This window comes from Mizuhopecten yessoensis, unplaced genomic scaffold (genome assembly GCF_002113885.1).
Source record: "Mizuhopecten yessoensis strain PY_sf001 unplaced genomic scaffold, ASM211388v2 scaffold11155, whole genome shotgun sequence".
NCBI classification, from domain to species: domain Eukaryota; kingdom Metazoa; phylum Mollusca; class Bivalvia; order Pectinida; family Pectinidae; genus Mizuhopecten; species Mizuhopecten yessoensis.
Window position 1 is genome coordinate 95,598 of NW_018408907.1, and position 11,448 is coordinate 107,045.

An 11,448-nucleotide genomic window follows, 5' to 3' on the forward strand; every position below is an offset into this window, starting at 1 on the left:
CCGATCAGGAATATATTTACATATATTTTGTGTCCGTAAAGGAACGATATGTTTACTGATATCTCCTATGTTATGTGTTTGTACTCTTCCCTGTGTCTTGTCATCTGTTCCAGCCAGAGAGCACCGCATTCTTTTGTTTCAGCAGTTCTTTAGATCAATTTAGATTTCCGCCCTTTTGGCCCCTACGATCTCATATAAGTCCCCAAAGTACAAACAGATGTATGGTGAAGTGTATTTCATTTCTGCATACTATATCTAATAGCAAATTGTATACATGTAGCTCTGCAAACACGAGTGTGTCTCCAATCCATATTTTTATGTTCGTATGTTCGAAATCTTCTGTTTTATATTAAAAATGTTTTGTTTTTACTCAAAAAAAATTGTATACGCCATGTAACTGTCTTTATCTAAAAATAATATTAGGGGGAATAATATTGTTATTTACTAACTGGTCAAACGGAATCTTGTTAATGACGGCAGGAAATAAATTAAGGAAAGATTTCCAACGAAATGAATCGAAATAACAAAATACGCAAAAACACTGAGTAGGTTACACCATTTAGATTAATTTGACCGATTAAAACCATCTTTAAGTATAACCACTGGTTACAGAAACAATGCGTTTTACAAAATACAGAACGAAAATTATTAAAAGACGGTAAAAGTCAGTAAGGGATATACACCAAGGCTTAGAAATAAACGGTAAGACCAAAAAGTGAGCCTTAATGTATAGCCAAACAAATTTAAATATGATGGCCTAGATGTTCCAGTGAAGGATAGAAAATTATAGCTCAATCAAATAACCAAAAATATTGTATCGAAAGTATGTATACAAAACATCTCTATTCACAGATATTTGATTACCTTATCTATTTTGTTTCCAAAACTGATTTATCCGCAATATTCTGAAATACAGGTTTGACAATGTATAATTAATCGAAAGAAAATCTGTCTGTCTTTCTATCTATCTACCGTTCGTTCATGTGATGCCCTTAACAGTTATTGAATTATTACAAGAGCAATGTATGCCTATGGTGTATTACATCTTAACAAGACTGTCAACCCTGACGAGTATCGTTGGTCCTGTTTACGAGGAAAGATCCATTCTATTTCTGACAGCTCCGCATGGATTTCGTTGAAACACGACTATGTTTTTAATGGAAATAAAACGTGACAGCAATCCTGAAGGGTTCCGTGTTTTATTTTTCAAATATACGGTCACTCACTTATTGATAACAACTTCCAGTCTCCCATTTAAAAAGCCTTGTTAGCTCACATCATCATTTTTTTTTATTTCATTTTCAAAAGTATTACAATTCAAAGACGATTTTACTTCCGGTCGTTTAACACGATTTTTTAGATAGAAACTAAACACATTTTTGTATATTTGATGAAATTGTTTTCTCAAAATTATAATTTTAAAGACATGCTTTAGCGATTCGTTAGGCTAACCAAGCTTTAAACAGCCGAGCCAGGTCGACGCTTGTTACGTCACAAATCGTCCAATTCCCTTGTGATATGGATTAGCGAATTCCTATTGGTATATTTTTATGGAAACAAAGAGATAATTCTTTTGGATTTACTTTGAAACTGTCTAGTAAATTCAAACGTACATTTACCAGATGTTGTTTCATGTTGGATATATATTGATTTGCTAATGGAATGGTGAGGACAGAATAGTCCTTCAAACAGCAAGATATATATTAGTCTCCGTATTCAATGACATATGTCTTTTAAATCAGCTACATGAACGAAGGCGAGTTTTTTATTATAAGATTTGTAAATTTCCATTTTCAAAATAAAATCACTTGAATGTTCTTACAAGTTCTACGTATTATTTAGTAAAATAGATAAGCAAGACGGACCAATCGCCTCAGACATCAAACACGGATTGTTTTTTTTATAATATTTGAATGACATCAGACAAAATGATGTGGCATCGTTTGATTCCACGGTGGAAAAATTAGGTAAAAATCTTAAATAGTTGTTATCAAGTAGGGAAATGAATAGATAAATCAGAAAGTAAATGTAGTCAAGTACAGCGTACAGATTGTCAAAGAAGGTCTATTTTCGGAGATGATTTCTTAAATCCTGATTATAAAGATTACGTTTTGAATGTTTTTAATGACGCTTCTTTTCATAGGAGTTTTGTCTTCTTTGCATTCTAATACTCGTTTCCGTGCTCACGCTTTCTGCCACTATCAGCTGAACGCTACTGTAACAACTAGCTCAATGGACTACAGACGATGTAACGGTATTTAGTTCCACGATTTTCTAAAAAGTGAACTGCTTTCGTGCTACCCAATTAAAAGCCTCAGTTGACTTATTGGAATCGCCTTTTCCGTCGTTTTGAGCTATCCGTTGTCCGGACATTTCACATTCGTCGTCAATCCGCAAACGTTTCACATTTTCGCATCTTTTGCAAGATCCCTAAATATATTCACTTTTTTTTTAAACATGGTAAAAGGCAAACCAAAATAAAGAATTATGTTCATCTTACTTTGAAAGGGCCGGATGGGTGGAACCACATGGGTGAAATAGGCTAAAAGTTCGTGAATTATAATTCTCAGAACCAGATATACCGGAATCAAATATTCTTCGTTAATAAAAAAAAAAGGGGGCAAAAGTTGCTTCATCAAACTATGAAATGCATTACACCTTCTTGGTAATTAAATGCAACAATTTTGAGAGCCACCTTGTTTGAATTACAAATTATTGTCATGTGATTTGTTAGTCGATATTCTGACTCAAACCTAGGGCCAGAGGGGCATGACCCAAATGGGTCATACGGGCTAAAATTTCAACAATCTTCTTCAAACCAAAAATAGTCTTGAATTCAACACTACACATGAAAATATTCGGAGGTGATTCATCAAATTTATGAATATATTACCCCATAAGCCATATTTGGATTGTATGTACTAATTTTGTAACATTGAAATAACAACTAACCATTGTTAAACGTGTACAACTTAGTTGACCGTTATGGTGAAGGGGCCTCTTGTTGTTGTGGTGCTGACGTTAGCGATGACGGTGATTTATATCGCCTACCCCGCTCCTTTGTATTGCTCATACTATATCAATATGTTTGCAGCGCGACTAGTAATTTACGCAAAGGTCTGACGATCGCCAAAGATAATCAATTGGTTTCAACAACAACAACAACAACAACAACAGCTATGGGAGAAGAAGGCGTGTCCAAATCAGATTGTTTACTTCCGCAACAAAGGGAGTGTCCAATGTATTGAGCGAAGATGCAATCGATTGAAAGACGGAAAATGAGTGGGACACCATGCCCCACATGACGTCACATGATATAAATTGTTAGAATCACATCGAAATTCTTTTCAGATCTCAACCAAGCCTCTTATTCATAATAATACATTGACGTACTAAATTGTAACCAAAGAGCATTGCTGTAGACAACGGATGCAAATGGTCCGTATCACGAGCCTAGACCGCCTAATGTAATGTCAAACTGCCTTTGTTGTTTCTATTGTAAGAGAAAGTAGCGGTTAATTCACCTCACTAATGACTGTGTTGACTGTTTATCGCTTTTGATTCTTATAAATTAAATGTTTAAAATTGCGATCAAAATACATTTTGTACCTTCACACATGTTTGATGTTGCGAAAAATGTTTTATAATTACTTGAGCTTTTTTTTCTAACCTTTAAAATAGTGCAATAAGTGTATAAAATACTTTATCCACACGAGTTCCTTCTAAAAGCAAACACTAAAATTCTGTGGTAATACAGTACGGTAATATCTTATTATATTTAGTTATGGTGTATGGCAAGCTTATAGTAAAAGATGGTTTTCCAGGTCATGACGTGACGATAGCTGTTCAGCCTATACTTTGAACATCAGTAGTAATGTATAACAAATGACGATATCTGGAATGTAATGTGAAAATCTTGCTATAGTGTATGACCTAACCATATCCGACCTGCTCATAGAGTGAGAGTTGAAATATGATAGAGTCATCAGACCCGTTACTCATACAATAGTATCTTGTAAAGTCGCTGTGCAGGTTGCTAAATTATCATGATCGGAGTTATGCGTTTAAGATTTCATTGTCTGTCATGGAATGTAGTTTTGGAGTAACCCTCCCCCTCCCCCCTTTAATCCTCTCAGAACACTGCTGATTTTTCTTCTCCTTCAATTCTTATTAGTTTTCTATCATTTTAGTATAACTTTTCCATATGGTGTATGTTTCTTTTCAGAAAGGATGAAATAAAGCTAAATATTGAAGCAGTAGCAGTTAAATGGATTTGACGAGTAATATGTTGTATAGGAAACAGACAAAGCACAAAACGTAAGACAATCGATTGTCTCGAACAATGTCTTGCAAATCATGTAACAGAAATAAATGACCTTTAATGATATCTAGGAATATTGGGTTTCGATGTTTTGCTGACCAACTCTTATTCTAAATATTTCATTTAATATGTTGCTGATTGTTGGTTAAAAAAGAGTGTGAACAAAATAAAATTTTGTGTATGTTTAAGCTGACATTTTTCATTAGTTCAATTTAAAGGTTTCCCTGACAGTACAGACTCGTTTTTCTTTTCACATTTCTTCCCACATAAATATCGGTATTTTTATGTACATAATATAGATCGTTTTCTACTCAAAGTACCTAATATTGTTACTATTTAAATTCGGTAAAATCAACAGTAGGACAACCCGACTGTGTCAATTTTGGAAAACGATGCTTGTGCATGTCGATATAAATATGTACATTGATAATTCAGGTGATAAAAAGGTCCCATAAAGGTATTTTTTTACTTCTCAAATTTTGCTTTCAAACTTGGGTTTGGAAGAATATGCAAGTCGTTGTCTCCAGTTTAGAGAAAATTGGAAGCACCAAATAATTTTCAGTTGAACAATTTTGGAGCGATATCTTTAGTTTTCTATCTTATCTATTCTTTCTAGTGATTGAAAGCATTGCCTTTTTAGGTACCTGTCATCAAATAACCTAGGCTGATGTGATGACCCGTATAAACACGAACGAACAAACAGGTTTAATACTGTGTTAGAGTTCAGAGTCAGGTCAGTGGGTGTTATTCTGTATAAGTGTATCTGTGAAATTTGATAGAACATCCGGTTAACGTGCGTCATACCTGGTAATAATATTTAAGCTACTTTCTGATTCTATATACGACTATAATAAGGGACTTGAACATTTAAGGATAGGGATAATAAACGTCCTTATTTTACCGCACCCATATTTATGCGTATTATCAAACGTTGGCAGATTAATTAGCGCATTGCTGAATTGACGCACCAACACCTGCAGGAAAGAACAGTATTTAGGAAGTTTTTGCGCACATTCAGAATTAAGCGCAAAATTTAAATCTCGATAAGTCTACCTCTAAAATGTGTACGCTAATAGTACGCAGATTGTCTGATAACTATTATAATAAACAAAAACGACGATTTTTAATTTCACTTTTTAAGTAATTATTTTGTTTTTATCGAGATTATGGACTAGTGTAGTAATGCTTAACTAGAAATGAAACTCTTACTCTCGCTGATATGTAAGTCACAATTTACACAGACGTGGTCCCTAATTATATTAGAAGACTAACTTCTATTTTTTGAATTTGTTTTATTTCTTCTTTTAAATTCATTTGATAAACATGTTGAGAGTAATGTCTTTATACATGTAACTATCATAGTCCATTTGTGATGAGTTAACATGTGTCACATAAGGTTTGGTAATTACATGTATTAATAGCTTGCGAAGCTTAATATGATATTATAAAATATGTAATGTAAATATACTACTTGTTTATACTATACTACGTTGCACTAAAATAGTCAGTCAAGCTTTTGATGTGTTGCCTTGTAAATATAAATACACAGTATTTAGTGGTTTTTAAGTATTTACTTCTCCTAATATGACTTTTATGTAACAAGTCTATTATGTTAATAATCCATTTTCTTCTTCCATTATTGAATTGCACTTTTCATTAAAGGTTACCTCATTTGTGTTGGACATTAAATTTATTTTATATAAAGTGTATAATGTACATGAATTAGTGCGTTATATTTGGACAGAATATCTCACTACAGCAAAACATGCATACAGAACAAAAACGGCCCATATCACGAACCTAGACCGCTTATCATGTTAAACTGCCTTTGTGGTTTCTATGGTAAAAGGGAGTAGCGGTAATTCCGCCTGGCTAATGGGTCTCTAATGACTGTTTACCACCTCTGATTCGATCGATTATTTGTCGCAAACGATGCGATCAAATTACATGTTGTACCTTCATACACGTTTGAGGTTGTTAAAAAAGTGACATAATTGTAGTTTTATTTTTTAAATATTTTTTAACCTTTTATATATGCAACTAACTTGGATTTATCCTGTAACCAAAACAAATATTACCATAAAAAATTAATGCAAGTAAATTATCAAGTAAATGAATTCAAATTTAACGCGGGTTGGAAGTCTCCCCGAGTTTTTTTCTATAATTTGAAACTGATTTGTACCCCTGCATACATGTATCATATGCCATTCCCATCAATGAACAGCGATTGTGTATAACACGAGTTTCAATCAACCGGTTATATAGGGATTGAATGGAATTTTTTTCGTGTACATTGCGGCAATGAATAGCAGTAGCTGATCTACATATCCTGTGGAGCGCGTTAGCGCTCCTCAGAAGATATGTAGATCAGCTACTGCTATTCATTGCCGAAATGTACATGACAAAAATTTCCATTGAATTCATATATTTACGTTACGATGAACAATAAAAAAAAAGTTGTAACACTTTTTGTAAATTTAATATTTTTGATATCAGTATCGGACAGAAAACCATAAAAAAGGAACAGCCAGAACTCCAGCCTGCACACAAACTTCAAAGGTTCGACTTGCGCCGATCAGCTGATTTGTTAAAACGAAAAAAATCCCTATAATCTCATAATAAACAACGCTTGGTATTTCCTTTCATTTTTGAAAGTTGATCTTATTTCATGTTTTTTGCATTTAACGCCGCAAATTACATATTTAGTAAAAGTTTATGTCCGCACTATTTCAGACAACGGTCACCATAGTAACTATCCAGGGCATTCGTCGGCCGAGCATCCCGTCGGCGGTGGGCAGTGCTCATTTAAAGTTGAATGAAATCCGTGGGAATGGGCTATTTGCCTGAAATCCTGCTGAGGTAAATGAAGATAACTTGGTGAATGAAGTGCCCTGTGTCATTACAAAGTCCTGATGTACTAGTTGATGTCACGGGGACTACCCAGCCAGACGTGTCGGTGTTCGAAAATTCGTGACCACGATCGCGAGGAACCGATGGCGAGTCGCCATTACACATTATGATTATGTCCCGCGATGGAGTAGCCAAGATAGTGTGAGGCACTTGTGATACCCGTAGGTGTTCTGGATAACCGTCTGAGTGCATAGATAGTGGTTGAATAGTTTTGCAGCGACCGAATCCGGTTTTATTGATCAACATTTGAAGCCAGTGGAATACATGCGTTTTGTTGGGGCTTCACTAGAGGAAAACCCACCCTGATTTTGTTTTTGTTTTGTGTTATGATTGATTGTTGCATAGGTCGTCTGAAATAAATTCAAAAGAATTAACTCGCAGCTGTTCGTGGAACTCAAGTCCCCTGGTCACAAAATGGATAGCCAGGTTGTACCATACGTTCTGTCGGAGGATGTAAGGGGAGAAGGGGAGAATACCAGTTCTGTATAACAGAACGTATTACACGGATCGACAAATTCAACCATTTCCAAATCTGATTTTTTAATCCATTTAACTGTTTAATAGCTGACATGATTCATTTATCTTGGAATATTTTCAATTCCCAGATTGTATTTCCCTTAGTGACGGCAGATTGGTTGGCCCCTTCTAGCCTTTTCTGTGTCTCAACAGAAATAGGTTTAATGATAGTACAATGGTGCACCATTTATGATTTTTGTAATGTTTATTAGTATTTCTCGCAACTACGTTATCTCGGAGAAAGGGATATAACTATTCTCAGAAACGGTACTATGCGTAGTAATATCAAGTGGAGTTTGTGTGTAAAATCAGCTGACCGTTACATGTGACTGGTTGTCATTCATGATGTTTTCATGATGTTTTCATGATCTAGTGCATGCTGTTTTGAGTTGGTAGGTTCATGTAGAGAAGAAACATTGAGAATGTAAATATATTCCGTCACTTTGATTGGTTAAACTCTTGAACCACGGAATGCGTCTGTTTGAAAATCGGCGCCCCTCAACTTCATGGTTCTCTATTGCGTTTATTAATTTACTATGAAATACTGTGATAAATACTTATATTTATCAGTGATCAGCTTTACCAACACTCATAACGCATAGGAGTCGAGCAATATCAAAATAGTATTATATGGTCAAGGTAATGGCTTTAGAGATGTAACAAGTGTCTGGCTCCCCAGGAGGTCAAGTCAGTACAAGCTCTGCCCACCTTCCACTTGTCTGTTTCGTATGTGTCAATGTGTAAGTTACATGTTATGCCAAGAAATTTACTCTACATCCCTCATAAAACTGACGTGTGATTTAGTCAGGAGTGGTTTACATGTCGCAATGATACACGCCTGTACACTCACTCCCCGGGTAGCAGGTTATGAGGGATTGGGATATACTCAATTAAACAAATTACGTTATACAAAACAAATGAAGTAGATTAAAATAAAATCAAAATTTGGTAAAGGGATGTAAAATCGCTGTCTGAGTATTTTTGCTGCCAATAATCAAATGTATCACCTAAAAGAAATACAAATTCGTAAGCGGATTTAATCGTTATTTGTAACACAATGATATTAGTCTCCCAAAATTTTCATAATTCAAAATGTGTTTGAAAGAATTTTACAACTCTGGTGATTATGTTTGGCTTACACCTTTTAGTTCTTATACTTGTTACACTTTAAAAACAAAAACAAAAAGGAAATATTTAAGATGAAAACAGAAAGTGAAGTATCACGAGGGAAATAACCATAAACAGTAATTTTCTGTGAAAGCTCAACATAATTTCTGGCTGGTGTTCTCTCATTTCACCACTTTGAGTGGTCAGGTTGAACTGTAGATGACACAATATCTTTACAAAGACGACTGGGGTTTGTCTCTCGGATCGGACCGTGAAACAAAATCAAGCTACCTGTCAGACAACGTGAATTTACTTCCGGTACTCCGGGTTCTCCGGTTTCCTTCCATAACTATACACCGTGCGATCCTTCACCCGGTGATTCATGTAAGTAAACACTTATTTCATAATTGTTGTAAAAAAGTTTAGTAAATCAATGTATCAACGCTTAACTGTTAATCTCCCAATGGGTAGAGTACACACAGTTAGAGACAACCTTATACCAACTTACCCCGGTTCATATTACACTTTGCGTCACGTAGAACGATATTTTGATCCATATTTTTAATACGCAAGGATTTAATTCGAAACATATGACTACACCCCACACCTCAGTTCACACGACAATATTACAATCCCGATATTATGTAGGAAAACCTTAAACCACCATATTTTAATCTTTATCATATCTATATGTTTGACGCATCCGTCATGAGTGTGAAAAACATCATATACTTCAGTGTAACACGGGTGCGTATTCCAAATGCAACATTATTGCGGTCATAACCTGAAAGTCTCTGTATAATCACCTTACAAAACATTTAGGACGGTGAACGTAACACACGTTTACGTAATGGGCCAAAAAGTTGTAAATATCAATTGTCAAGACTACTGTTGAAATAGAAGGACATGTGCACAAAACTGTTTTATTTTAGATAAAATAATCTGTAAAGTGTGTATACTTTTAACCATTTCACTACTCAAAAACGTTAACTGTGGCTATCAAAGTTTAAGTAATCCAAGGGCAGAAAAATCCACTAGCAAAGTGTATCATCTTGTATAATGACAGATAAACATAGCACAAACTGAAGAAACACAATAATAACTGGAATCATCAGCCTACATGTAAGCTTGTGTAACAACAGGACATGAAGAATCACATATAAATGATGAAAATAATAAGGGACCTAAAATTGAATCCATGGGTATCTTTTAAAGTTTATCCGATGTGAACTTTATATCATTAATATGTTGGATGAACAGGTTAGCTGTGGCTTTAAGCCTTCTACTGAACATTAAAAGGGTAAGGCACCAAAACAAGTAGAACTAGTACGACTTATGGAAAGCGACTACATTTGATACAGCTAGGTCTGCTGGACCCCAGTAGGGGATCTACTGGGCAAATACATTTGGAAGAACACATGTTTAGGTTATAATCCTTTGTTAAACCTCAAACGTAACCAGGACCTTTGCAACTGCATATTTCTGTATGTGTTAACAGTGCATTTACTTGACCATATTTAGTTAAAAGATGTGCAATTAGTCCTTTGTCGTAATCTCAGATTAATCCACTACACTCAATTGTACTGCGAACTATTGTAAGGAAAAACATTTTATTAGATAATATTAAATTTAGAATTCCAAAACTAGAACTAGAAAATGATTTGATAAGGTGAAACGGTCCACATTTAGGATTAGATTTACTGACGTAATGTAGAACACTGTACACGGAGAAGGCTTTCTAACGTAAACCTGTACACAGAAATGGCTAACTGAGGTAACGCGGTACACATAAAGGTCTTTCTCAAGTAGAACGGTACACTGTAAGGGCTTTATGAAGTAGAACGGTACACTGTAAGGGCTTTATGAAGTAGAACGGTACACTGAAAGGGCTTTATGAAGTATAATGGTACACTGTAAGGGTTTTCAGAAATAAAGCGGTACACAGAAAGTGCTTTAACTATAGTAAAACGGTACACAGAAAGGGCTTTTAAAAAAAAGGGTTACACAGAAATACAGCGGTATATAGAAAAGGCTTTCTAGAGAAAAGCGGTACACAGAGAAAGCTTTCTGAAATACAGCGGTATATAGAAAAGGCTTTCTAGAGAAAAGCGGTACACAGAGAAAGCTTTCTGAAGAAAAGCGGTACACAGACAGGCTTTCTGAAGAAAAGCAGCTCACAGAAAGAACTTTCTGAAGAAAAGCGGTACACTGAAAGTATAATAATAGTTCCGTCGATAAGCCGTATCATGAAAGAGTTTTATGCCATACATAGCTAGCAGAAAATCTTAATAACTGTATATAAAGGGGTTTCCATCACAACAAGCATACTACATCAGCAATACAAAGTATGTGTCTAAAGGTCGACAAAGAATCTGGTATACGCGAAGAAACTTCCTGGCTTAGAGCTTTATAAAATTGGTTTACGGACCTGGAGTAGTACCAAGGGCTTATGGACATATAACAAAGTTCAGAAAACGCTTATTGAGATATCGGAGAGTAGAGAAAGAGCTAAAGTATATGAACATTGAACGGAGTACAAAAAAACATATACCTTATGAAAAGCAGAGTACAAAAAGGTCTTACCTATGTTAAGT